The 27,608-nt window shown below is 56.9% G+C and overlaps 1 long non-coding RNA gene across 1 annotated transcript; it reads right to left on the bottom strand.

Moving 5' to 3' along the window:
- Positions 1–6,107: 6,107 nt before the first annotated feature.
- LOC109290666 lies at positions 6,108–14,296 on the bottom strand. The gene is made up of 3 exons (XR_002095653.1): positions 14,194–14,296; positions 9,529–9,531; positions 6,108–6,120 (listed from the first exon to the last, which is right to left on the bottom strand). It is a non-coding gene; the product is annotated as an uncharacterized LOC109290666 (long non-coding RNA).
- Between the last annotated feature and the right edge of the window lie 13,312 nt (positions 14,297–27,608).

Consider the following 27,608-nt stretch of genomic DNA (forward strand, 5'->3'; position numbering starts at 1 on the left):
TTCAAACACAAAGCAATTAGGCAACTCTATTACCATATTTTTCATTGTAATATTACAACAAAGGGTCTGTTCCTCCCAGCGAACGTATTTATAGGCCTGTGGAGCTAATATTTGTTTAAATGATTAATATGTTTTTCAAATGCATGTGACAAGTGTGGCAGAAATATTTTTATCTCTGCAAACAACGTTGTGAAAGGCGAGTGCTCCAGGAGTCTCCAGGAGGGCTGCTTTCCAGGTTCAACACAGCTTTTTTCTTTTTGAGTCTCACAAATGAATGTTTTATTCTAGCGGATCCAAGAGAAGAGCTTTCCAAGAGAAACGTTTGGAGCTGTCACCGGGGCGGCAAGCACTGCACCGGGCCTGGGCCAGCCCCGTAACACACCCTCTGGGGAGCTCCTGGTTTATCGGCTGGGAGCTGGACGGCTGGCTTTGTTCAGAGCTGCATCTCGTGCCCTCCCATCCGTGCGAAAAAGCCCCGTAAGTCAATAGATCTGCGAGGAAATTATTAGAAATCACGGCTCAGGCTAGTGGGGGGTGATGACTTATAAATGCAAAGCCTTGCTAAAAAGGCAAGACTAAGAGCTGGGCTTTTCCATCTGAAGCCTCTCCGAGGAGTTTGCAAGACCCAGCTTCCTTGAGGCAGCTGAAATGTTCCTTTCTCTCATTCATTATTTTTTTTTTTTTAGTTATTTTAGAAAAGCAGCCCCCTGCAAGCAGTGGGATCTGTAAACCCCCTCCCTCTGCCTCTGCTTTAGCGGAGCTCGGGCTTCGAGCTGGAGCAAGAATAAAGGCTTGGGGCAGGCGAATTCCCAGCGCATACATCTGACGTCTTGCACCGCAGAGCCGTGCGTGGAGGAAACGGAGCTCCAGGGTGGCGGCGTTTAGCGCTGCTCCCTCCGCACCTGGACGAGACGGCGGCCGCCGTCCCCAGACGGCCGCGGATGAGCTCTGAGCAAAGCATCCTTCCGCATGGGAGACGTTGCTCCTAAGCAGTTTATATTAAAATTGGTCCAATCCACCCCGAGATGCAGAGCAGGGGCAGGGGGTCAGCGTGAAATGATGCCATTTATTTTATACCTTCTACAAAAGTTTGAAAAAGCCATGAATAAGCCTCTTAATTCCAGCTGGCCCTGCGAGCCAGCTCCCTGACAGCGCTGTTTATTGACTCGCATGTCTGCCCTATTACCTAGCGTCCCGGGCCTCAGAAGCGCACTGTTTTCTGGGGCGCTCTGCCGTAAGGTACCTACCTGCAGCGTCTTTCCAAAGCCTCAGTTTTTCCACTGGCAAGGCCTAATGCCGTCAGTCACTTCTGGCCATGAGAAGGAAGCAGCCGATAGTAATGAGACAAAATAACGCGCCTGTGATCAGTGGCGAAGGCGAAGTCCCCAGCCTGCGACTCGCCTGCTCTTTCCAGTCATTGAACTCGTTCTCTTTCTTCTTCGATGACAAGTGGAAATATTATTTACATTCTAATCAGCTGAGCGAGGGAAGAGGGAGCGCTCAAAGGGGACTCGGGTAAAACCACCTGTGTGCCATCTGCATCATCCCCCGGCTGCAGCGAGGCCTCGGGTTTGGGGTCTGACCGCGCAGTCGCTGCCCGGGGAGCCCACGTTGCTTCGACCTGAGCAGGGCTCAGGACGCCGGGGTTGGGGGCGCAGCCAGGGAGCTGCTTGTGCGATGCCAGGGGCTCCGCGGGCACCCCGGTCCAGTCGGCGTGGTACCAGCAATGCCATCCTTAGCCTGATGGGTTGTTAAGCCAGGCCAAGCACCCCCAGATCTTTCCTCTGCTGGCAGCCGCTGTTGCAAGCCAGGGGCTGGGGCTGCCCCTTTCTCCTCTCTATGTCAGTCACCCCATGCTTTTGGGCAGAATTGTAAAAGCAGCAGCTTTGCCCCTGAATACGAGTCGGTAGCTACAGGCAAAGCCCCTGTTTGTCCTCCACGGGGAACCAAGCAAGCAGCAGGCCCAAAGGGTGGAAGGCATTGAAATGCAACGGGTGCCGAAAGCAGCTCTGAGGTGGTATCATTGTACGTGCAGAAATAGTGCAAGCCCAGGTGTGAAGGTTGTGGGGGGTCAAGGGATGGGCTGGGGGATGGTGATGGATCGCCGGGTGCCCGTGGTCCCCTTACTGAACACACCTCGGGCACTGCCAGGTGATGGGGGCACAGGCCGGGGGTTGCAGGCGGCCCGGAGAGGCTCCGAGCTGCACTCACCCTGCCAGCTCTGTTATTAATCACACTTAGCGTTATCTCCCGGCAGCCTTGACACTGGTTCTGTTTGCAAGGGTTGGAGGCCGCTGCTGGGTCTCCCGGCTTCCTTATCGACGCGTGCTTATGGGCTGGTGGGCGGAGGGCAGGAGAGCGTGCACAGGGTCCCGGCGCTGCGAATACGCCGGCTCCTGGCACGCCCAGACCTGAGCGCCGCCAGGGCCTCTTGCAAGCAAGGAGGCGCTTGCTCTCCAGAGGAGGGCTGCTGCCTCCTTTACTGATGGGCTGGATTCGCACCTTATCATAACCGCAGGCGATAAGCTGTGATAGGTGTCTCCTGGGAGAAGTGGAGGCGCAGATGAGCTGGCCTGCTCCCTGACTGATTAGGATAAATGCAGAGCGCGCCGTGTCCGGCGGAGACCGTGGGAGCGGGTCGCCTTCAAGCCAGGCCCGGGCAGGTCAGACCCGGGTCCAGCGCTTTTGGACTTGCCCGGCGGTGTCTTCCGAGCTCAGCCACACAACGGGCTCTGAATCGCGGGTCTCCCTGTGCCCGACGGGGGCAAAAGGATACGAGCAGAGCAGCAAGGGGACTCCTGGGGGAGCGTGTCCCCTGGGGGAGCACCCCTGGCCAGATGTGCTCCTGCCCGCTGTATCGGGTCCAAGCAGACTCCAGCTCTCGTGGCCAGCCCCGGCGGAGAGGAAACGCTTGCAGAGCAAGGACCATTTCTGTCTGGGCCCTGCCGGCTTTCACAGGAGCTCGACTTGGGCTCCTTTCCCTTTGTGTGACTTATTGATTTGAATTACAAACCCTGCAGAAGCCTCCTTGTAAAGAATAACTATAAACCATGATAAAATCGTTACAACAACCGGCACCTCGCAGCCCGCCTGGAAATGTGGCTTGCCAGCCCCTCTGCTATCTGCCGCAAGAGTAAATGCACAGATAAATTCATGACCCGGGGTCCCTTAGAAAATTCTCTAAATAAAGACTTTCGAATGCACGGCTTTGCTCGAGATTGGCCTGTTTGTGTTGGTATGGAGCCAACATCCATGAAAAATAGCATGGGCGCCAAAAAAAATCAATTTTATATAATAAATACAGATCATTTGGATGTGCTTCTTGCCAGGAGCAATGCAAACATGTACATCCTCAGCGATTCTTATCAGCGAGGAGGGGAGCCTGCGATGCAGTCGTCAGCTCTGCTGCTCCAAGAGCGGATGCTGAGAAACCGCCCGTTTTCCCTTGGACGGTTTGGCCCACGGTTCAGCCTTTCCTCTTCCCTGCAGTCGACGTGGCTTTTCAGAGCGAAAGGAGTGAAGTTCAGTCTCCTGCACAAAATCAGGAGTCTGCCCTAGGTGCAAATCCATTGTTTTCATGCAAAGAAAAAAAAAAGGGGTCTCCGTAACCAAAACTTGCTTTTCTGACTGCACAAATATTGCTCTGCGTGCTTTCAGCCACGGCGCCCAACCGTTTCCAGCGCTCTCCTTCCCTGGTGCTCTTTCTTTACTGAAGGTACAGCAGCATCTCCCTGCCTCCTGCCGCATCCAGGGCGCCGTTCTGGAACATAAACACGTTGCTGCAAACAGTTTAAATCCTCTATTACAACCGGGGTGGAATAAATAAAATATTCCATCTGCCTAATGTGACATGCAAATCAGACCCCTGTGGATAATCCTGGAGTCTGAAAAGGTGCATGTGGGATGCTACAGCAAATTTAATAAATGTAAAGAGGGTTGTTTTATTTTAAAAAATAACCTTTATGTTACCCGTGCTATAAATTATGTAATAAGAGGCTTTTGGAAGCACAGCATAAGCGGTCGCTCGCACAGAAAATTCAGCGCCTTCATCCCACCAGCCCCGTGCCGCGGCCTGCGGGAGACCGCTGCTGAGGGTTGCTCGGGCTGGGCCGCACTAGACGCACGGACAACGTTGCTTCACCAGGGTGCGAAGGCAGTTCGGTTTTGCCGTGCATGCCCACGGTCTGCCCAGCCGTGCCACCAACCCTTTTTTTTTTTTGGGTAGAAATGCATCTTTGTATTCCCCGACTGGAGGTTGCAGCCTAGGGAAGGGCCCTGACGTGGGTCCCCTGGGACTCTACAGCATTCACCGAGGCCTGCCCGCTATTCCAGCAGTTCCTATTTATTCAGTAAAATGTCTCTCGTGCTTTCTTTCCTGATGCGTGGCAGCAGAGGCATGCTTCGGAGAGCAGCCGTGCCTCCCGGCTCCGCTGGAAACCCCGCGCCCTCCTCAGCCCCATGTCCGAGCCATCCCATCGAGATCCGCAGCAAGAAGTGCTCAGGCGCCGACGGGCTCCAAAGGTTTTGTTTGCACAGAGATGCTGAAATCCGTTGCATCGAGGAGCACCCGCGTGTTGTGGGACATTTGTAAATTGGTGTGGGACCTCAGCCTTTTATATCATACCAGGGTGGTGGGGAGGGAGGGGGTCTGTCACTTTTGGTCTCACTTGATCCTAGCAGAGGGAGCTACTTCTTTTTTATTCAAAAGCCGCCTCTCAAATGGCACCGGGAATGGAGGTACACCCCCAGACACAGCTGCACGCTTCCCTCTGGCCCTACACCCTGGTGCGGCTGCAGAAATCCCGATGCACCGTGTCCACGAGCTGTGTTGGGCCTCAGCCTCCAAACGTCTCGCCCCTCTGGCTCGAATTGAGCAACGTGCAGAATCAGAAAGCAAAGGCCCCCTTTCCCCTCCACGTCCCGTGGCCCCAGAGCTAGGACAGGAGTTTCCCCCACCCCTGACGGCATCCCCGGGGCAAGTAATGACAGGGAGACCCACGACTGGGGGTGCCCTGTGGCACAAGACTCCCACACTGCAGCGGTGATGGGTGCAGAGGTTTGTCTTGTGACGTGGATGGGGAAAAGGGAAGAGTTTGGGGCACGGGCCTGCGGCTCGGTGTTGAGCCGATGAGGCCGTGCGCTGAGGCTGCGGGAACTCGCTGCACGTTCTCAACAGGGGGAGAGAGATAAAGAGGAGACCGAGGGGGACTGAACAGCAGCCTTCAGCTCCCTGCAGCGGGGCTGCACAGAGGATGGAGCTGGACCGGTCTCAGTGGGGGCAGATGGCAGGACAAGGAGCAATGGGCTCAAGCTGCAGCAAGGGAGGGTGAGGTTGGATATTAGGAAAAACTCTCACTAGGAGGGTGACGAAGCACTGGGACAGGTTACCTATACAGCATCTCCATCCTTGGAGGTGTTTAAGCCCCGGGTAGACAAAGCCGCGCCTGGGATGATGTAGCTGGGGCTGGTCCTGCTTGGAGCAGGAGGTTGGACTCGATGGGACCTCCTTCCACCCTCATTGTCTGATGCTGTGAAGGTCCATGGTAAAGTTCAGTTCCCGAGAGAAATAAAGCAGGGAAATAAAATTTGCTATCCACCTAACTTTATGTCCCTTGCGGACAAAGGAGAGACGTGACTCCCAGAGCCATCAAGTTCCCCAGAGTGACCAGCTGCCCCTGCGGGCCGGTTTGCCCGTAAAACTACTTATATTTATGGTCTGATTGACCGTGTGGTACCGTGCCTCCCGCTGCGCACAGCTGCACCCCACGGACAAGCGAAGGCAAACGAGAAGGGAGTGAGATCTGCTCCTACAAACACCACAGGTGCTCAAACACCTTGCCCTGCCCTGCCCTGAGCTGAACAGTCCCGCTCACGCTCGGGTACCTGTGGCCAACCTGGGCTGAAGAGGAGGTGTGCATGCAGCCACGAGCAGTGTCACTCTATTATTTTATCCATCGTGACTAGGTGGAGAAGCTGCATTTCACAGTAAAGTTTATGAGGACTATAAGAGAGCATGTAACTGCTGGTGGTGGTGCCTAATGAAGTGTGTTTGAAATATTGAAGTATATGATAAACCATTATGTAAATTAAATTCATTGATAGCTCTGCTGTGAAATCTCTCTGGTAGCAGAATAGTAGATAAACACAGAGCTTAGAAGGTGCCATTTATTCATCCTTAAAATGGTTCCAAGTTTCTAGTGATTCATTAGCATTCAGCAGAAAACAAAGAGGACATTAGTTTCACAACCAAACTTGAAACGAAAGCACTTGGATGTTGCAAGCAGCAATGCCAGGCTGAACTTCGCGGCTGTCTCGGCTCCTTCCAAGCCAGATCCTTTTCTTTCCCTGGGCAGATCCTGCACAGAAATGTGTTTTTCTCTCCAGCAAGCTCCCAAGGTCCTGGCGTCCCCGCTGGAATTTTTACCAGTTTGACGCCCTCTGTTATTGATGCTTGTTTCTTGGCTGCCAGAGCAGCAAATGTTTAACCATGGAAATGGCATTTGCTGTGATCACCACGATCATCCTGAGCTTAACAATGCCGCCTCTCCCAGTCACGAGCTACGCGCAGTGAATGCTAGGCAGCTCCATGCCTCCGGTACAGAGGCACGGACAGAAAAGCTGGAAGAAGTCTCCAACGCGTACGTGCGCGGCTGTTAAAAACAAAGGCAGGAGCATGTGTGTCAGTACCTTCCCCCATAAATGGTGGGAGGTTTTGTGTCGTTTAAAATAATCCAGGCAGTAAATTGGGAATTAGGTCCGTTGCTTACCTGTGAATGCCTAAAGGGTTGCAACAGGAGCCTGCTTTGCCCAGACAAAGGCCGGATGCTGCAGCCCATCCGCTCCCTTTGCGGCGAGGTCAGGGGAGACCCCAGCACGGGCACGTCGGCCATCGGGGATGCTGGGCTGGAGTGCTGTGCAAAACTACACCCCGGTCCTGCAAATCCTGACCCCAATATCAGCACAGAAATGATGGGCAGGCTCCAGCAGGCTCGGGTGCATGGTCCCCATTGCTGCAGTGAGTTACCTTCCCTTCCCCGGTAGTTTTGCCAGAATGGACAGAAAAGCTTTTCTCTTGGGGCTTCATGCTCCAGCCCCGACAGCATCTGGGGCTCAGGGCCCGGAAAGCACAGACCGTCTCGGCCTCCGCTGGCGCGCGCTGTGTCTCAGACGCGGGTGGCAGGAACAATTGCACCTTTGCGATTCACTTGCTCTCAATTATTGCACACAGGTACAGCCTGGTGGGATGAGAAATGTGGCTTGTGGCTGCCCGGGGAGCAGCGTGGCCCTTCCCCTGGAGCTGTCCAGCCACTCTCGCCTGCCTTGCACAGGGAGGTTGGAGGATTTGCTGTCTGAGCAGCAGGTCTCAGACAGGCACCATGCAAATGCAAGCAAGGGAGCTGAGGGTCCTTGACAGGCTCGGGGGCAATGCCCACCGTGCGAGTGCCCGCTCATGGAGACCGGCCCCATCGCAATGGGCAGTATGGGAGTCCGCAGCCTCTGCCCATCGATGCGCAGCGCTGCAGAGAGCAACGGCCGCGACGACTTCCCCACGTGCCCCTGGCGCTGCGTCTGCTCGGCCCCCCATCGCAGGGCCCGGGCGGCCCTCCTCCCGCCGGCGCGAGGGGAGTTAATGCTGCTGCAGCCCGAGCCAGCGAGGCATGCCGGGAAAGAGACGCCCCACTGCTCTGAAACTAATTTTACAGCTTAGCTCCTATCAAATATCCTGGGCCCCCCTCAAAAAACCTCTTTGAAAGGAGCTCTCCCAACCCGCTGGAAAACCCGCCGCGTGTTTGGGTTGGCACGGCTTCTGCCAGACGGTGGGAGTTATAAATAAACAGCTCCGCGGGGCCTGGAAAAGTCCATCTCATCTCGCCAGGCCCGAGACGGCGTGAGTGGCGCTCTCTGGGGTCCGTCCCTCGCTGGAGCCCCTCCATGACATGACATAAGCCCCCAACAGGACATGACTGCATGTGTGTGAACAACTCGTGTTACAGAGACAGCAGCCCCTATTCACGGGGCCGCCGCTCGCACGAGGCCCCTTTTCTCCCAGCCGGGGAGCCGAGGGCTGGAGGAGCGGAGCCGTTTCCATCCTTGATGGACGATGCTGCACCCCCGGGCTGGGACGCGGGACCCCGGGTCCCTGTCCTGTGCAAGCCGGAGCCAACAGCCTGTCGGGTGCAAAGGGCTGAATCCTGGCCTGAGTCCCAGGGAGCAAACTGATCCCCAACACCAGCAGTGCGGGGATGCCCTGCCCTGCCCCAGCCCCTCAGCCAGAGCCGGCTCCTGTGGGATCCTTCTCCTGCAGCTGGGTTTGCAGGCGAGGGCTGCAGGACAGCGGCTCACGGGTGGCAACTCGGCCTGGTGCTGCGCCGCCGGGCTCGGGACAGGGCCGTGCAACAAACGCCCCACGTGCACGGCAGCACGGTCCCGGGGAGGTCTCAACCGTGGGTCTCTTCCCTCCCCGCCACAACAAGTGAATTATTTTCCAACCAAACTGGGTTTCTGTCCTTCCAGACGGCTCCCCCGGCGCCTGGGCTGCTTGGTGGGAAGCAAGGAGGGGAGAGGCGCTGGGGTTGCTTGCCGCCACTTCAGAGGTGCTTTCATTGCACAGAGCTGAGCAAACCGGCATGGTCCCCACCACACGCAGCATTGGGCACGCTCATCCACCGGGCAAAGGACCTGGCTCAGCTCAGGACTGGCAAAACCAAGCATCTCCCCTGGGTGCTCTGGGCAGGAGTGAGCAGCAACGTGCACGGCCCTATGGGTCCCTGTTGCTGCTCTGGGACATCTTCTGGAGATCTCCAAACAGCCCCGCGCTTTTGCTGCCAAGTTGCAGCACCTGGACATGCTTTGGGACTGCATCAAGGGCCTCCAGCCCGGTGCCGAACCGAGCAGGAGCATGAACTGCCCCCCAGGTCCTGTGAGAAGAGGGATGCTTTCCCCTGCAGCTTCAGTTCATTTCCCAGCAGAGCTACCCAGGGAAGGGCTCTGTGATGCACCCGATCCGCCAGCACCGGCCTCCCCGCCACGGTGCAGCAAGAGGCAGGGGCCGCGGTGCCCCCCGTGCTCGCATCGTGTGTCGCTGACCTAGCTCCCACCCACAGGGCGACAACACAGGCCGGGAAAGCCCACCCTGCAGCACCGACAACACGTCCTCGCCCCCCTGCAGCCCCCGTGCACTGCCCACTCCCCGGTCCCCGCCGTGCCAGGCGCTCCGCGCTGCAGGCCGTTGCTCAGCTGATGTACGACGCCCGCCGTGCCGGCCCGGTGATGTATTGCAGTCATCCTTCACCGGAGTGCCAGCGCGCCGGCCATGTGTTATTGTAATACATCACGGGCATGACGGGAGGCAGCGCCCGGATCCAGTGGGTGCCCTTCATCAGGGCGGCTCATTCCAGCACCCTCCGCTCGCCTTCCCCCCGGCACGCGGGGGCTGCATTTGCACGCAGCCCCGCCGTCAGCTCTGCAGGGGCAGGGCCGACTCCACCGTGCACCGGGGCTGACTCCGCTTTGCACGTCTGCATTCACTGTCTGTTCGTCGATCTGGCTTTATGTCCCCTTCCCAGAGCTGAAGGGTTCCTCCGAGGCAGGTTTTCCATCATGTGTCCCCTGGTGCCAGCAGGGATGGGGGTCATGGCATGCAGACAGCATCCTGAACGGGCAACTTGGGCACCTCCATGCACGCAGCCCCTCGCCCCGACCCTTGTAACTGAGTGGATGAATGGCAAAAAAGACAGCGGCAGGCAGAGTCCGGCCAGGGCTGCATCAGACGCCAAGCCGAGCTAATCTTCTAATCTGCTGCAACGAGCTGCGGCTTTGTGCCCTGATCCCTTCATCCTGTCACCACGCTCGGTTCTCCAGCGCACCTCAGTCCAAGCACCTGTCCTACGCGCTGTCCATCCCCAGCAAGGCACTGGCCAAAATGCAGCCGCCGCTGAGGTGGAGACGGCCACCACGTCGTGGAGCCTGACAGCCGTCTGCTGCGGCTGCAGACGGGAGCTGGCAGCGAGCCTCTGGCTACCTGCAGCTGGAGCCCAGCTACGCGGCCCTGAGCCAGCCGCCACAACGTGACCGCGGCCGGCGGGAGGATGCTGGCTGGTCACAAGGGCGCCGGTCTAGCGCTGTGCCACCGTTGTGCAACATCTGGCCTGTCCTGGGACGTTTCCCATCTCAGTCCGAGCTCATTTGTCTGTCACAGTCCACGGAGGTTTGGGCTGCAGGGAGCCTAACTGCTGCCTGTACTCCCCGACGGGGCTGGCTGCTTCCTACAATGCGACGAGGAGTCAGCAAGAGCCGCGGGGACCCCCCGCACATGCAGGATAGGGACCCCCTGCAAGCTTTCCGCTGTGGTTGCGAGCGAGCCCCTTCCAAGGTCATGAACGTGACGGCCCGTGACAGGTGCAGGGATGACTCAGTGCCACGCGTGGCTCCAGGCACGCAGCCAGGAAGCAGCCGGCCGACCCGGGGGAATCATGCACCCAGCAACTGGCGCAGCTGCCCGTCCAGTGCCAGAGTCCAGCCTGCCTCGCGACAGCGCGCCGGCCTCCCGGCCACGCACATGCAGAGCTGTCTGGCGGGGCACGTACACGGATGCAGAGTCCAGCGCTGGGAAGGGAGGACATGCACCAGGCTGTCCACGGGTCCCTGGGCAATGTCCGTGCCTGCAGACTGCCCTCAGCGCAGCCTCGGTGCGGTCCTGGCAATGCCAACAGACAGCAGCAGAGCTCGAGCGGGTTCGGGGCGTTGCCGGGCTTGCATTCAGGGATCAGGGACGGTGCTGCATGTAGCCAGTGCCCGGAGATATTCCCAGCTGTGCACCGTCAAACTCCAGCCTGTGCTGAACGAATGCATGTCCCCAGATCCGTGCTGAATGCCGAAAGGCTCCCAGTTGGAGGGAAACCACTTTTCCCAGCCCCAGCGGCTGGTGATGGAGGATATTTTGGGTCTAGTGGTAGAGGCCAAAGGGCCCTTCCCACTAGAGAGCAACGACCAGGCCCCGTGGGGCAAACGAGGCCTGGCACGGTGCCAGCCCATGCACTGTGGAGGATGCCTCACAGCAGGCTGCATCCATGAGACATGCGTGCCAGGCGCTGGGAATAGGCCCCGCACGCTCCAGCGACAGCCCCAGGCACATTAGATCACTTGCAGCTAATTAGCAGGCTCCTGGCACGCTGCAGCGCGGCACCGTTCCTCGCAGAGGGGGATGGCCGCGGTCCGCTGCTAGCCCCGGGCGTGCCAGCCTGCTCTGGGGTGGAGCGCGCAGGTGTCCCCATCGCCTTGCCTGGGCCTGGCACAGAGCGGGGCTGCAGGAGAGCTTCTTGCAGGGGCTCGGCCCTCCGCATGGATGCGGCGTGCGAAGGGCAGTGCTGTGCCAGGGGTTGCTCCGGCCAGGCCGTTGCAGAGGCCGGAGAAGCCCTGGGCAGGCTTTCAGACGGGCGCAGACCCTGCTTGGAGCGTGCCACGTCCTCTGCTTGAAGAGGCCACGGCAAGGAGGACAAACACTAGTGACTGTTTGCAGGGGAGAGGGGAGCCAGCATGCAGGCCTTGGCCCCGGCGGCTCCGGAGCTGGGGAGTAGTCCTCGCGGCCGCGGCCCGCTCCGACCCGTCGCCCCGCAGCAGCAGCCGGAGCAGCAGGCAGCGGGCACTGCCTTTTCCAGCTCTGTGGGTGTGATGGGCCTCGTGCCAGAGCCGCCTGCCGTCTGCGGGAGTCCTTCCAGCAGGCTTTGGACCGGGGCTGCGGCTGGCAAGCCGGTGCAGACGCTGGGAAGGATCCGGTCCACCCCGGCTGCATGGCGCGCCCCTAAAAAAGCCGCCTTTCTGCACCGCTTCTCTCCCCGCGGCACGGCCAGACAGCGGCAGAAGGGGGCTGTTTACGTGCGGGGAGCAGATAAAAAAGGTCAGTCTCGCTGCAGCTTGTAAACACTTAAAGCACATTTCCACAGGTTTCCTGGCTGCGCTTTCCCGCTGGCGATCCCGAGAACAAACACTCCTTGTTGGATATCACTGAATTCAGGTAGCGATGACGGAGCCAATTTCTTTCCTTTTCTTTTCTGGCAGGTCAGACTCTCTGCCAGGAAAGGAGACGCGCCGCCTTTTCTCTAACCCCCATGCAAGAGCGCTCGAGATAGCGCCTTTCCAGCCAGCAACCTTCGCCTGGGATCTCATGAAGCAGATTGTGCCTGTTTTCATATGGTTTCGTGCGTCACGAGCAGACGCATCCCGATGCATTTTAAAGTTGCTCCGTGCGTTTCTCCCCAGATCTGTTTCTTGGGAGAGGGGCCGTGCTGGGCCACTCGGCTCACGGCTTGTGAAACGGTTATCTCGCTTGCAAAATAAAAGCGACCACCTCTTTCTAGGTTTGGTTTACTGTGGGGTCAAACAGGTCATTGCAAAGCATATTATCTGGCTTGTTCCTCTGGATGCCTATGAATATTAGAAAAGCTCTATTTTTTTTAACGAGCCAATTAAAGATGCCGCTTCCCCCAAAGCCGCAATGTTAGGGCTGACTTTGCTCAGAAGGGGCCTGGCGGATTTAAAACCGAAGCTTTTGCATAACGACTTCTGCTCCTGCGTGTGCTGTGCGAGCGGCCGGCGTTAAACACCCAGTGCGATGGCTGTGAGGGTTACCCTCCCGATGACGGCCGCCCCTCGGGGTTTCCCTTCCTCCTTCCTGCACATCTGGGGGGATTTGTTGAGTGCCGTGGTTTCCTGCTTGAATCCCAGGCCGGTGCTTAGGCTCAGGATATTTGCAAAATAGAAATGTGGGTGTGAGCACGGACACATGCTCACCTGGGTCTTGGCAGTGGGTCCTGGGTCTCTGCTGCTCTCCAGCTGCTTAGCGCGAAGCAGACCCGGGATGGTGCTCAGATGTTGGGGCTTTCTAGTTACGCCCCAAAAGAGGGGAACCGGCGCCAGGTGTGCGACAGGGCATGGCAGCTCCCAGCTCTGTGCCCGTGCCCTCGCCAGCCCCGTCGAGCTGACAGCTGTGGCTCTGCAACCAGGGCTCCCGCCAGCTGAATTGCTCAGACGTTCCCGTCTCCGTCACGAGTCCGATATCGCGGGCATCCTCCTTCTCAGCCCCGAGGGCTGGCGATGTGGCAGGTGAGAAAGACCTACAAATGGAAATTGTCAGGTTGTGTCACATCAGTGCATTCCAGCTCCATCTCTGTCCCCCGCGCCCCTCTATCTCCAGCCAAGCCGCGGCCCGATGACAGGGAAGAGGCACCTACTCGCCGCGACATCTGTCACCAGCTGGAGAGCTCCCGGCCCTGCCGAGACCTGATGCGGCCGCGGCGCCAACAAGGACGAGCGCCGCAGCTGGTATGAGTAGCTAGGAAAGGAAACCGAGCTACCGGGGCCTGCCCCAGGCATCGAGGCACCTGGGAAGGGGCTGCTGCCCCTGGGATCCGACCCATCGCCGTGACCAGAAGCAGCTGTGCTCTGACAGCTGGCCAGGAGTGCCACGAATAAAGGCGATGGCATGAGCAAACGGTCCCCTTTCTGCAGCCCCCTGGTCACGGCCCACACTAGCCATCATGCAACCAGGAGGGTCCTAATTTTGCAGCCCTGTTGCGGTCCAGTGGTCTATGGCCATCTCAGCCCTGTCACGGGTGTCAGGGGAGTAGCCGGGTTATCACCAAGCAATACAGGGGTGACTGGGTTTATCCCAGGTGAGTGGCAGAGAGAGGGGGATTTCTCCATATAGGGCATGCAGAGCTCCCCAGCCTGTCTACTAGCGTTACGGGGGCAAGAAGCTGGACAGGACCCAGCAGTGTGTCCTTGGGGCCAAGAGGTGACCAGCGTCCTGGGCTGCATCGGCAGGAGCGTTGCCGGCAGATCGAGGGCAGTGATCCTTCCCTCTGTTTAGCACTGGGGAGGCCACATCTGCAGTCCTGTGTCCAGCTGTGGGCCCATCACTACAGAAAGGATGTGGACACATTGGAGAGAGTAATGAAAATGGTTGTGGGCTGGGGGACAGGACTGGGGAGGAGAGGCTGAGGGAAATGGGCTGATTGTGTCTGCAGAAGAGAAGACCGAGGGGGATTGAATAGCAGCCGTCACCTCCCTGCAGCGGGGCTGCACAGAGGATGGAGCTGGGCTGGTCTCAGTGGGGGCAGGTGACAAGACAAGGAGCAATGGGCTCAAGCTGCAGCAAGGGAAGTTGAGGTTGGATATTAGGGAAAATGTTCTCACCAGGAGGGCCGTGAAGCACTGAACCAGGGTCCCCAGAGAGGTGGTGCAGTCTCCATCCTTGGAGGTTTTGCAGACCCGGGTAGACAAAGCCTTGGCTGGGATGATGTAGTTGGGGCTGGTCCTGCTTGGAGCAGGGGGTTGGACTGGATGTGACCCCGAGCTCCCTCCAACCTGAATTTTCTGTGATTCTACGAATCTAGTCTGGCGCCAATCCCAGGCGCTGACATGGGCTCCTGCCCCCATCCGCTGCACCTGAGCTGCCCCCGATGCTGTGAGAGCAGCATGAACGCCAGGACTCCTTGCCTGGTGCCATCAGCAGCCGGTCAATAGAAACTTCCTCACACTCGTGTAAACCCGTTTACACAGAAAAGCACCCATAAACAGGGGCAGATTGGGAGGTGGGGTGCACTGGTGCACTTGCCCTCCTCTTTGATCCCTGCTCCACCCAAAACGTCTGGCCAGGCAGCGCTGAGGGGATCACTTGATTTCATGGCTCGTTGTCATCGACCCGATCCCGTTGAAACTCTTCATTGCGCAGGCGCTAATGACCCCCTCTCCTTGGTAATGCTCTGCAAGCCCCAGCAGCCCCGCGAGCCTCTGTGCTGCCGCGCGGCTGTCTGGGAGCTGCTCCTGGTCACGGAGCTCCTATTTCACAGCCCTGCAGACTTTTTAACCCATTCCCACGACGTTTTATTTGTCTTTGCTTCCATCCCACATGGAATCACCCCGCCGAGGCCCCTGGCTTGGTAGTACAGCTCTTAGTTTCTTTTTGAGTGGAGAAAACTATGTGCTGTTGACAACGCATGCCAACATCCACCCCTTCCTTTTCAAATTTTGGGGCCAAAAGAGCCCCCAAAAACCTGAGGCTGTGGCTATTTTGAGTGTGCCTGGGTTGTACGGTGATGCACAACTAGTGCCAATGTGCGCAGTGCTTGGGGGTATGTAAACTGATTCCCCAGCGACACAGGGACTTCACCCCACTGCCCTGTGCCCCTTCCTGACATGGCACCAGGCCCTGCACAGCCCCAGCTCCGCCGCCTCTTCGAGATTTGGCTCTAAGCAGCTTGCGAGTGTTTATTTGGTGTGCAAAGAAGATTGGAGCTGGGGAAAGCACAAAAAGGATTACTCTGTTTATCGCAGGCTTTCCCAGCCCGCTCCCTATTCATGGGAAAAGTCATTTACTCAGGTTATCCGCAGGCTTTGCTCGCCCCAAAGCCCAGAAAGCCTTGGAAATGAGCAAGAAGCAGAACGGAAAACACGGGGGAGCCTCCGACTCCCGGGAACGCGTGCGCCGAATGCAAAGGGCCGGTTGGCCACACCTGTCTTACTGGTGGTGGGATGGAGCGTCCCAGTCCCAGCACCAGCGGGTTAAACCCCTCCGAAGGCCCAGTGATAATGAGATGGATTTACACCGGCCATCCATTCCCAATGGCCTCAGATTAAAACTTCCCCCTTCCCTTTCTAACAACTTTTCCTTCCCGAGTGCAGCGAGCTCTGCACAGGTGTGCACCGCAGAGCGGGGTGGGAGGGTCGAAATGCTCGGCTTAAAAAGCAAGTGAGGAGTTGGTGTCTTGTCCTGGTCACAGCCCTTACGCACAACCCTGTTCCTGAAGAGCCCTTATGCACACCCACGGCGTCGTGCAGCAATGAATGTGCAAAACCCTCTGGTCCTGGCTACGTGGCAGGTCAGATCGGATGGTCCTAAGGACCCTGCGGGCCTGGGAGGATGAATAAAGCTGATTCTTCATGCATTGTCTGTGTTGCATATAGTGCTTAAAGCAGCAGTGTCAGACTCGGGACACATGGGTAAAGTCCTAGTTTAAACTCCGACTCCGGGTGTAATTTTGGTCAACTAATTTACAGTTGGGTTTTCAGAGGCACCGGGCACACTAACTTCCTCGTCGGTGAGCAGTGTGTACTCAGGGGGAAAACAAACAAAAAACCAAGGTTTAATTAAGCTCCTTGCTCCTCCACGTGCCTCGCTGCCCCAGCCGTCCCTGCCCGCGGGGCAGCTGCGTGGTGCAATCCGTGGCGGGGTTGGGAGAGCCCGCCGTTCTCTACAAACCGCTCAGAATAGCATTAAGCAAGCACAGCTAATTTGGGAAAACTTGTCCCGAGCCAGATTCCAGAGGGCCCGAGGATTTGCTTTGATCTGATGGTACGTTTTAAGGAGTAAGAAAACAAGGGAGCGAATTTGTGTGTCATTACTGCCAGGAGATTGTATTTCGCTCTTTCTTGTGTTTCCAGACGGGAACAGGTGCCAACCCACCTCCGTCTGCGCTGGAAAACCTTGATGTACAGAGTTTGTTTAGCATATTTATGTCTGTTGCTCATTCCTCTCCTAACCACCGAGTTGAATCGGGGATGGCAATGGATGCAGAGGTGCTCCTGGGTCTGAAATAAGCTTCAGCTCTCGCAGCAGGCCTTGCAGAGCGTGGGTCACGTCATACCACACTCGTGTCCGTAACACATGCGACGGATCCGTGGAAATATCCCGTCCCTGGAGACGGCTCCGGACCCGCTAGGATGCATGTCTCCAGGTCTCGATTTCTGCCCTCCTGCCAGACATCAGCTGCAGCCGTGCCGTGTTTGCACAGTTGTGGGGGTCCCGTAGACGGCGGAGCCAGCCTCAAACCTCCCAAAATCACGTCAGCCCCAGAGAGTCTTTGGGACTTGTTTTGAAAAGCTGGCTTCCTCTCCCTGGCCCGTCTCATTGCTTCGCCTGCCTCCCCCTGCACGCCACAATGACAGTCCTGCCAACCCGGGGGTTAGCCCCTGCTGCAGTTGGTCGCTTGCGTCCATAGAGCACGACGCAGGTATTGTCGTCCCAGCATCGAGCTCCTGCGGCTGAGCTTCAGCCGCGCGCCGTGCCCGCCAAGGGCCCTCCAGAGAAATGAAGGCATTCGGGAGCGAGCCCAGCAGACCCCTCCTGGCTACGCGCTGGCCCCCGGCCCCGCCAGGCATCTCCGCATCGGGGCCCCTCTGCAGAGGGGGCACCGCTCCCCCTCTTGCTCCCAAAGTGTTTTCACAGCATTTCTTCCCCGCATTTCTCTCTCGCACACACTCACTCGGCTCTAGCTGGCCAGACTGCTGGTTTGACACTGTGAGGCCTCCCTGAAAAGAGAGATTGTTTCTCAAAAATAAATATTAAATAACTCTAAAATTTCAAATAATTCAGAGCTCTGCTTTTTTCCACGCATTATGAAAATAAAATTGAGGGGAAAAGGTATGTAATACGTTTCCTATTTCCTGTTTCTGCAGCTCTGCGTGTGCCCCGGGGGAGCAACACAAGTGGAATTATCTATCCTCTGGCTAGGAGCGCTCAATTCGGGCCAAAAACACCAAAAAAAAAAAACAAAAAAAGTATGAACTAATCTGAGCGCAGCGCTGGGGAAGTGTGGGAGCGCAGGCCAAACGCTGAGAAATGAGGCAATTTTCCCCGTTTCAAGAAGTGACTAAAATCCCTCTGCAGTTTTCAGCACAGATGCATTTCTGTTCCATTGAAAACCACTTCAAGAGCAAGATCTCCAGCTCTTGGAGCCTGAAGCAAAGAGCAACCCGGCCGCGCACAATGCAAAGGTTGTCTCTCTCGCCGGACTCTCTGGGTGGAGCAGGGCGCTCAGATATCCTTTCGTTGTCCTTGTGATGTTTGGAACAGCTGGAGGAGCTACGTTAAACAAATTAAAAAGCGCAAAATGCCTGTCTGCCCAGCTAGAAGCACCCTTGACGTGGCCCTTCGCATCCCAGAGCTGCAGAAGGGCTGGAGAGGCAGGGTTTGATCTGGCCCAGACGTCACCAGGGAGGCTCTTTAGGAGAGGCGAGGAACCTCCCTGGCTTACAAGGGAGCCCAATCCACTTAGGCAAGGCTGCCCAGGGGGCAAGACCCCCCAGTCCTGTGTCCGGTGCTTCTCAACCCAGCTCAGCAGGGGCACAGAGAGCATTTCTACACGGGTATTTATATGCACCTAAACTTAATGCACCTTTGCTTGAGGCGCACTGAGGTGATTTAGGCACACGTCTACACATGGATACACTAATGCGCATTAAGACGCATTAAATTTAGGCATGAATAGCTAACTAACGTTAGCACATGTGCAGATGTGCTAATGCGCATTAATGTGGTGTGTATCCATTGATGCACATGCCATTAATGTGCACGTGTGCTAATGCGACTTAGCTATTCGCACCTAAATTTAATACCTGCTTTATGCAGGTATTAAATTAAGGCTCATGTAGCCTTAAATCACCATTTTTAAGGTGCATTAAGGGCATGCACGTGCAGACACGTGCCCTTAGCCTAAAATAGCCATTTTTAAGGCGCACTAAGGGCACCTAAAAGAGATATGTGTAGCTGCACCCACCAGCACACAAGTCTGTACCGATTGCTGGGCTGAGCCTGAGCATTTAGGCACAGACGGCTGCACGCACACATGCTCACACGGGCGTTAATGCAAACCACTAGCTCTGGGAGACTGGCCTGCCTGCTGACACCCCCGGTTATCGGGTGACCGGCACTCCATGATTTAATTAAGGGCCGTGTGGCAGGGCTCGTCTCGGTTAGGAGCAGCAAGCCCGGCCTTTCACAGTTTGTGGGCTTTGCAGTTTCAGCCGTGCCATGCTAGTGCTCTCCTTCTGCAGATGCAGCTTCCCAATGGAAAAGTCACTGGAAAAACAAGTGGGGGTGCTCCTCGCACAACTCAGTCGGTGTTATGTCCTGGCTTAGAACGGGCTGGAGGAGGGCGATGTACCCCGGGTTTGCCCTCGTCACTCTGTGGCTGCATGTGGTTTTGCACACCTTTGTATGGAGCCAAGGGGCAAGGCAATCCTTCGGGCAATGTCAGCGCGCAGAGCGCACGCTGAGTATCTCCAGACGTGCAGTGACTCTCCCAGACCCGGGAAGCGCCCGCCCCAAACTTTTCCCCAGCAAGTGCCTCCATCCCCACCAGCTGTGCCAACTGGGGGCTGTAAGAGCAGAGCTCACGTCCCCGCCATCAAGGAGATGGCGAGAGGCAGCGCTCTCCTAGGAGCTGCCGGCTCGCTTGGAAGAGGCCTCCCAGCCGAGGTGCCTGGCCTTTCCAGGCGCCAGCCCTCCCCCCCGCACCTCTTTCTGCTGGAGCCCTGTCTGGGAAAGAGAAGGGCAGCTAAAGACTTTCCAGTGGGAAGAAGGCCTTTTTCCCTCTCTCATAACTCAGCGGCAGCTGCAGGAATTTTTCTCAAGCTTTTGCAAACAATTTACCTTCAGGCCAGCAAGCGTGGAAAATGCCGACCCGGCAGGTGACAGTTGTGGAAGACCTTGAACGTGCCGAAAGTCTCGAGCCCTCTTGATGCACGGGGTCACTGTCTGCACCCCGGTTCCTATGGACCCCGCCTTCCTTTTAGGGTATCCCCCCAACATCCCCAAAGAAAAAAACCTACTGCAGAGATCAACAGGAGGAAAAAGATGCCTGCAAATCGTGCCCCAAACCTGGCGGTTCGTGTGCACATTTTGCAGGGAGAGCTGCTCCAAGCAGCCCGCAGCGCCAGCCCTCGCCACTCTGCCATCTCCCACGTTGCTGCAGGACACCCAGCGCACGCGAAACAACTGCAAATCCCAGCTAACGAACGAGGAGGGGCACCTGCCCGGCTCGGGCCCACGTCCGAGTCCGCAGGCTACAAATGCAGGTCTGTGCAGTAGCTGGGACTCGGTGTATATATTTAACTTAATTAGAAACAACTGAGCCGCCAGGAGACAAATTTCATCTTAGCTAACTAGCCACTCTGGGACCATTCAATTGAAAGCCAAGGCATTTCCTTTCAGCCCATCGGACGTGAGCTACTGTCTAAGTAAATATCTCCTGAAAAAAGTAACCGGGCTAAAGAGCTCCTTGACAAAGCAATAGCTCTGGTCCTGTGCAGCAGGGTCACCGCCTCTCCCCCTCCTTTAACTAGCGCAGACAGCCAAGTACGGCAGGGCGAGCTGAAACAAATATAGTTTTGTTTCCTGGTGAATTTAAGCTAAAGAAGGGAAAGTCCATTTGCTTGTCTTCCCTGTGATCAGAAATATCCCTCCAGCCTCTGCCTAGCAGCTCATCTCCAAGACAAGGCAAAGGCCCATCTCGGCCGTCACTAGCAGGACCCTGATGGCAAGGGGGGCTGCAGGCCATGCCCTGCCCAGATGATGCCGGGCTCTGGCACATCTGGCACAGCTCCGAGCAGGGGTTGTGGGGAGGGAAGTTTTGCCCAAAAAGGCTGGTGCTTTCTCACCAGGTGCAAATATCAAGGCAGGGGGCTAGCAGGAACAGCAGCGACAAATGCCCAGGGCTCACGCCTGCATCTTGGCACCAGGTCCCCGTGGAAGGCGCATGCATCGTGAGCAGACAAGCCTTGCATTTCAGGCCTTGTCCAGACTGGTCATCGGCACATCCACCTGCAAAGGCCCTGGCCGACGGGAATCTCAAGGGCTTGGACCCAAGGAGGAAATCCAGGGGCCGTCACCACGGGGAGCAGCCAAGCGAGTTGCTTGTGCATCCTGGCTCCCCCCTGCCCGACCCGCTCCAAGAGACGAGAAAGGCCGAGGCATGGACCGCGGCACGCTGGAGCGGCGGACCCCGCGCCCTGACAAGCAAGCCCGTCCGAGAATTAGCAAACACGAGCGCTGATCAATGGTCCCATTTGGAAAACACTAATTACTTAACTGTGGTATATTTAGCAAAGCCCACTGTGCATCAATCACTGCAGCTGGCTTCAATCACAGGCGAGTTTGACTCAACCAGTTTAAGGGACTATTATTAACCATCCGCTGGTCAGACAACATGCCCTTATTGTATTCAACGCTGGAGCGCAGCTGAAGGGCCGGGGCATTGCTCACTGTCTCTGCGTGTTTGTGGTAATGCAGCTGGGCTGGCGATGGCTTGGCTGCGCCCCGGCGTCGATGCGAGACAGGCCTGACGCGCTGTGTTTAGCACGGAGCGAGGGTGTTATTTTGAAAACACTGCAGCTGATATTTTATACAATAGTCACATCATGTACGTAGGAGGCCTCATTACATTTTAAAGCAGCCTCTGAATCACCCAACTTAAAAGGCGAACCAAACCTGCGGGCGTCTGAATATTTGCAGCCCCGCAGCTTTCCTGCCTTCGCCCCCAGGCCGATGGATGGGCAACGCAAGTCATTCAGGAGCAGCACAGATGGTGAGCACGCGATACTGGAAGTGCCACCCCGTGCCTTTCCGACACACTGGAAGTGCCACCCCAGCCCCCGGGACCTGCCCGCCGAGGGGCACGCCGTCCAGACAGGGGCGGGTTTCAGCCTCGGCATCGGGGCGCAACCCCTGGGGATGGGACCTGTTTGCCTGTCCCGTGCTGCACCGGCGGTGCCCCCACGAGACACCCGTGCCTGGCAGGAGCGAGCGACAAGCAGGACCGAGTCCCGCTGCGGAGACGAAAGGCAAACAAATGAAAACCAAATGCAAAATGGCTACTCAGAGCAAACCTGCCTGGTGCGCCGGGAGTCTGAAGTGCTCTGCACTTTAATTACAGCTCTTTGCCAATCCGGCGGTAATTACTGGTATCCTTCCTGTAGCCCACAATTGCCTAATCTTGTTATTTGAGAGCCATCGAGATTTAAACAGCTAGAGAGCTGCGCCTGCTTCTCGAAAGGCTTTGCTTGGCCCTGACACTGATTGTTTAATCTGGAAACAGTGTGTGACAATATGCATTAGCTTTGCATCTCCAGCTCCTCTGATCCCTTCGACAATCCTCACTGCAGTTATACCGGCATCCTGAAGTCAGTTTGGTGCTGGATTATACCTCTGGTTAACTCCCTGACAGGCAGGGCAGGCTCCCCCACGCGCCAACCTGTCCAGGTGCATAGGCCCCTGTCCTAGACGGGCATCTCCCCTTTCCCCGGGTGCCAGCGGTTATGGTGACCCCAGGAGCCCTCGCCCATCTTCCAGATAGTCCCCTGCAGCTGTGTCATACAACGCTAGCTCAACTAGCTTTGGCGACCTGGAGATGAAGGGTCTGCATCGCATTGCCAGCCCCCTTGCATCCCCTTTGCATTTGCTTTTAAAGTACAGACTCGGACAAAAATGGTGCTGGCTGTGGTCATTTCAGAGCATCTGCACCACTGGTGCAAGAGCCAGCTGGTCCTCGCCGCATGGCACGAGGGAGGAAGCCCGCTCGCACGGCTGGTAGCTCCCGCCGCTGCAACGGGAGCAAGTGAACCCCAGGCAGCAACAGGGTGACATGGTGCGTCCGGGGGGCTGGCGCTTGAAACCATGTCGTCTCCCCCTCCCCTTCCCAGAAGTGAGACCTGCTTCTCGTGTAGCTTTAAGGGGTTAGGTGAGCTTCAGATAAGCAAGAGATCCACCTTTAGGCCCATATGAAAACGCCGTAGGCATTTGCTCCAAGGACTTTACTCCAAAACTCCACGCCAGAGGCTTCGGTTATTAAAATAACTCCAGCTGTGCTCAGTTGTCTTCAAGATGGCAGCGCAGAAAGCCGTAGTGCACGCTCGTGCCTTTTCTTCGTGCCAACAAAGTTCAAGTGAAACACCGTGAAGAATGGACGATTTAGAGAACACTTAACGTGCAGGACTCCTGTTCGCGCCCACCAGCACTGCGCTGTGAACTTCTGCTTCCCGAAATGCGGGGTGCCTCCACAGTTGTTTCGGTCTGCTGAAAGGAGATCTATAAAACCCACATGATGGGAAGAAATGTTGATAGGAACGCTCCTAAAAGAGGCACCTGCCATGCCTGGCCAAGACACGCGCATCAAAACATTTCTTGATAACAAAAATAATTTTTTGGCTCTAAGAAAAATTGATCTGCAGTGTTGTTGTTTTTTTCATGTGGTGGTTTTGGGTCAAAACACCCTGTTTTTTCCTTGGAAAGCTAGAAACTTAGAATCAAAAATTCTTCTGTTAAAAAATGTTTGCTTTTCAGTAAACGAATTCATCCTTGGCTTTCAAAAGTCCAACTCGTATCAGAAACAGCTTGGAACAGCTGAATGCTTCAAAGGCTTCTTGTGAGATGTTCATTTGTTCCTCCTTCATTAGCAATTCCCCATGAAATGTTTTTGTGGGTTTTTTGATAAAATAAAAACAACTGGTGCTTTCTGGCCCCAGTTCTCGCTCGTCCTGGTCCATGCACTTAGGAGCAGCCAGGCCTTGTGTGATGGTCCTTCGTCTACGGCTCAGACAAGGGGCCGTGTGAGGGCGTGAGCAGGGAGCTGTTCGTAGCCACCGAAAACAGCTGGATTTGGTGGTTCGGAGGTGCTGTGTCAGCTGCGTGCAGCCAGGCAGCTGTTTGAGATGCTCCATCGGTGAAAAATAGTTTAAAAAGTAAAAAAGCAGAGGGATCTGACTGATTTGAATGGGCTTTGCTGGGCTGCGTGACAATCAAGACCACAGCATTTCACTGCTCCTCCTACCCTGTCCAAGCCCGTGGGGTTTTGCCCTACTGCTCCACCCAGAAGTACAGGGCCCCGGCGCGGCGTGAGAAACCCGGAGCCAGCAGCAGTTATGTGACGTGCGTTTGCCTGCAATAGCAGGGACGCAGACTCTGGACACGGGGTGCCTTGCAGCTGCACATGTCATGTCCTTCGCCAGAGCTTTCGCTGCCACCGGAGCAGCCTGCCGGGCCAAACCAGGGGCCGCCGATACAGCGATGAGGCCGACAGGTCCCAAGCTTCACGCTTGCTTATGGTAACATCCGTGTTGCAGGCCCACAGTCTGCATTAAGTGCATTCCCGCTAACATTTCCATGTCTTCCCTGCAAAGCTGAGGGGTTCTCATGCACGGGCTATGAAGCAATGGTCCAGCTCCCTGCCAAGAACAACTGCGATAAAGCAAAGGTCTCAATCGGTGGGAGTTGTGAGCAGAATAACCCAGTGCACACATATGAAACCTGCCTCCCCAGCCGAATTCTTGGCTTCAGAAGACAACGTACGTGTAAGAGCAAATGCCCCAGGGCATCCTAGCTCTCCGGCAGCTTCCCGCAGCGCTGCTGTCCACGAGCCAGCTGTGGTCGCCTCATCGCCGCATGGCTTATGCACGGGGCCATGCGGTCTCCCTCCGGTGACACGCTGAGGCTTGCAGAGAGCAGGCTGGAGTTGCGATGGGTCACTGATGAGACCGCAGAGCGAGTCCAAGTACAAACTGTCCAAACAGCTGCTAATGTTATTCGGCTCAGGGCCGCAGCCGTCGGGAACGTGGAAAAGGGGCCTGGCACTGTGCTTGTGTTTCCGAACAAATGCACTGTGAGAAAACACACTCGGCGCTGATTGTATCTCTGCGCCATCCTTCCTTACGCACGCGGGTGACACATCCGCATGGGAGGCTTTGCCCGTGGCGTCTGCCTTCGGAGGAAAGTCCGAAGCCATCGTGACGATGAGAAAAATACATAGCCCACTGATATTTTTAAATGCTCCGGGCCTTGCTAAGGATGGCCCAGGACCTGGAGGGGTCCAAATTGTTCCTGGGGGCAGGCTTCTCTGGGTGCTGCTAGCTATGGCCCAGTCCTAGATCATTTCTGAGCTTGCATTGGAGGTCACCAAGGCCCAGCTTACCCAGACTGAGGAAGGATCCCAGGGAAACCCCAGGATGCTGGAAACCTGCGTGCTGCGGGGCAGTGTTGGGAGAGAGCAAGGGGAACAACACATCACTGCTGGCCACGTGGGCCTTGCGTTGGAAACGCAGTGGGACAGCTGATACAGGGCTCCGTGGATGGAGACTCCGAAAACAGGAATACAGCGAGTATGTCAGGGCTGCATTGTGCAACATGGGTCTTCTCAAATAACCTCGTTTCATCCTTTGGCTGGTAAAGGTCAGTGGATGGGTGTGATATACTTGGATGTGTGCAAGCTGCTTGACTCAGCAGTGCAAGGCCTTCCAATTAAAACACCAGCGCTGCACAAGAAAGCAGATCCCGAATGGACTGAGAATTGGCTAAACCCCCCGGCTCGACAGGGATTGCCCCGCAGGGCCCAGGCCCAGCTCCGTTCAACGTTTCCATCCATGACCTGGGAGCAAAGGTAAAGTCCCGTTGGTCGAATCTGAGGCTGGTGCCAGGATTGTAACGAAGGATGAGGACAGGACTGGGACCGCTCGGTAACCTGGGGCCTTCAAGCAACGTGCAGTTTGGTGCGTGCGCGCACGGCCTTGTACATCTGTGCCCAGGGCGATGGAAGGAGCATCTAGACCTGGGAAGTAATGGCTCTGGAAGGGATTTGCATGCCTAGGGGGGACCAGAAACTTAACGAGAGCTCCCGTGGGGCAAACGGCACCGGCGCCGCTCTGCACTCTTCGTTCAGCACCGCCTTTGTCCCATCTCAGACGCCAGCCCGCGTCCTGTAAGGAGCCGGGTGGGAAATCAGAGTCATTAGCCAGCGCTGGGACTCGTTCCCCTGCAACACACGCAGCGTTTCCAGATGGAAGAGCATTTGCAGCTTGGCATTTCCTTCCCCGCCATCAGCTCCTCCTCCACCCCCTCCCAGGCAAACAAGGACACAGCCGTGGTTTAAAAAAGAGTCGTCATCCTCAGCGTGCTCTGCCAGGCCCCGCGAGGACGGCTGCTGAAAGCAGGCTCCATCCGCAGGACGGCTTGTGGGGAGCTTGGCAGGGGGTCGGGCCATTGCTGGACCCCCGGCATCGGGTTTGTTTTACTTCAGCAGCAGCAAATGGATCCCTGAATTCCTATCCTCCCCTGCCACTGCGGCCCACACCAGGCCCCGCTGTCCTGCTGACTCCCGCGGCTTCACTTGGCCTCTGCCGTGGCACCGGAGGGGTCCCAAAGCGCGAAGAGGGCAGCGCTGGGGATCCTGCCCGGATGCTCTCCGTCGCGGGGTGCTCCCCGCTCAGCCCTGCGGGGATGCCTACACGCACCGTGGGCAGAAGCATTTGCATCTCATTGAATTCAGCCGCATCTGGGGCAGGAACAAGGGGTTCAAGGCACGGTGCAGCAGAGAGCCCCTCCTGCAGCCGCCAGCGAGGAGGGAGCCAGGCTCTGCCTCTGCGGACCACGGATGTGTGAAACCACGCTGGCATGACGGCTCGGGGGGCAGAAGGAGGCAACCTACTGTACCACGGGAAGTGCAGCTGCTGGGGCGGAGGCAGCTCTGCCTCGGTGCTAGCAGAGGCCGTTGCTGCAGAGTCAGAGCCGTCGAAATCGGAGAGGAAGGAAGCGACGAAGCCGAGGGGAAGGGCAGGGAGCCCCATCGCCGAGCCGTGTCGAGACGGCCCTGGCGTGTGCAGCACGTGCAGAAGAGCAGCCAGCCTAAAACAACAGGAGACAAGCCATCGCCGCCCCGATGGGGCGGGGGGCTTCGCATGCTCTGCCTTCTCCTAATCTGCAGATTATAACTTGTCTAACTGGATTACCCGAGGTGACGGCGCGTCCCGCATCCCTCCGTGAAACGGGAGAGGGACCCAGAGGAGCGGCGGGCCGGCGAGGGCGCCAATGTGTCCTCCAGAGATCACGTTGTGTTTTAATATCACATTTTCTCTAATGCAGAACATATTTATGGCCCCGCTCCCTCGCCGGGCAGCGTGGAGGAGCTGGCAAGGTCTTTTCACCAGGTGAAATAAATAGAGTGCGGGGCCCCAGATAGGATTACAGTTTGTTTTCTTTAGGTGTAGGGAATCAGCAGGAAAGCTGAGCCCAAACGGAAACTCAATTCCTCAAGAATTTGGCCTGTACTGGTCACCTTCTGTCTGCCTGCCAGGCATGCTCTCTCCAGGCTTGCATGTCACTCTTTATCTTTTAAGAGGCTTTGTTCGCCAGGTATCAAACCGCTCTTTGTGCGCCTGGAGCACGGGGTCTTCTTTTTCAAATTATTTGGGGCGATAAAGTTACAAGGTATTACCTGAAAAATCCTGCTCGAGGAGCCCCGGCGGGGGGCTCCCAGGCCCCCTCCGTGGCTCGCACGTTCCCCGTGCCGAATTCCCAGCATTTTTCAGACCAAAAAAAAAAAGCAGGCCGCGCGTGGGGGCCTGAGCCGTGCCTGCCTCCGGAGCGGCTTCCCGGCCGTTACATGTTTTCCTGCTTGTCGATCCTATCTTTTGTCCCAAAAGGCTTATGGAAATCCTGCACGCGCAGTGGGGATGCCGGAGGTGCGTGTTGCCCAGCAGCTGCCATCTCACCCTGCCCGGGGTGCAAAGCGGCGACTGGGGGGGTTTGGGCAGGGCACGGGATCTCCGTGGGATGATGCCAGCCTGTTATGCCCAATGCAGAGCTGCCGTAGCTGGGCCTGAGAGCCCAGTTTCGGTGCCCGGGGTTGAGGTTTCCAAGCACACGGGTGATGCAGGCTGGGAGGGAGGGACACCGTAGGTCACCCTTCCTCTTGCATCTCACCCTCTGCGCCGATGCTGAGTTTGCAGCGCTTGGTTCGGAGGACTCCTGGCTCCAGCTGCTCAGAAAAGGTGTCTGCAGCGTCCTT

This window comes from Gavialis gangeticus, unplaced genomic scaffold, assembly GCF_001723915.1.
Source record: "Gavialis gangeticus isolate Ggan-Ray unplaced genomic scaffold, GavGan_comp1, whole genome shotgun sequence".
Classification (NCBI taxonomy): Eukaryota; Metazoa; Chordata; order Crocodylia; family Gavialidae; genus Gavialis; species Gavialis gangeticus.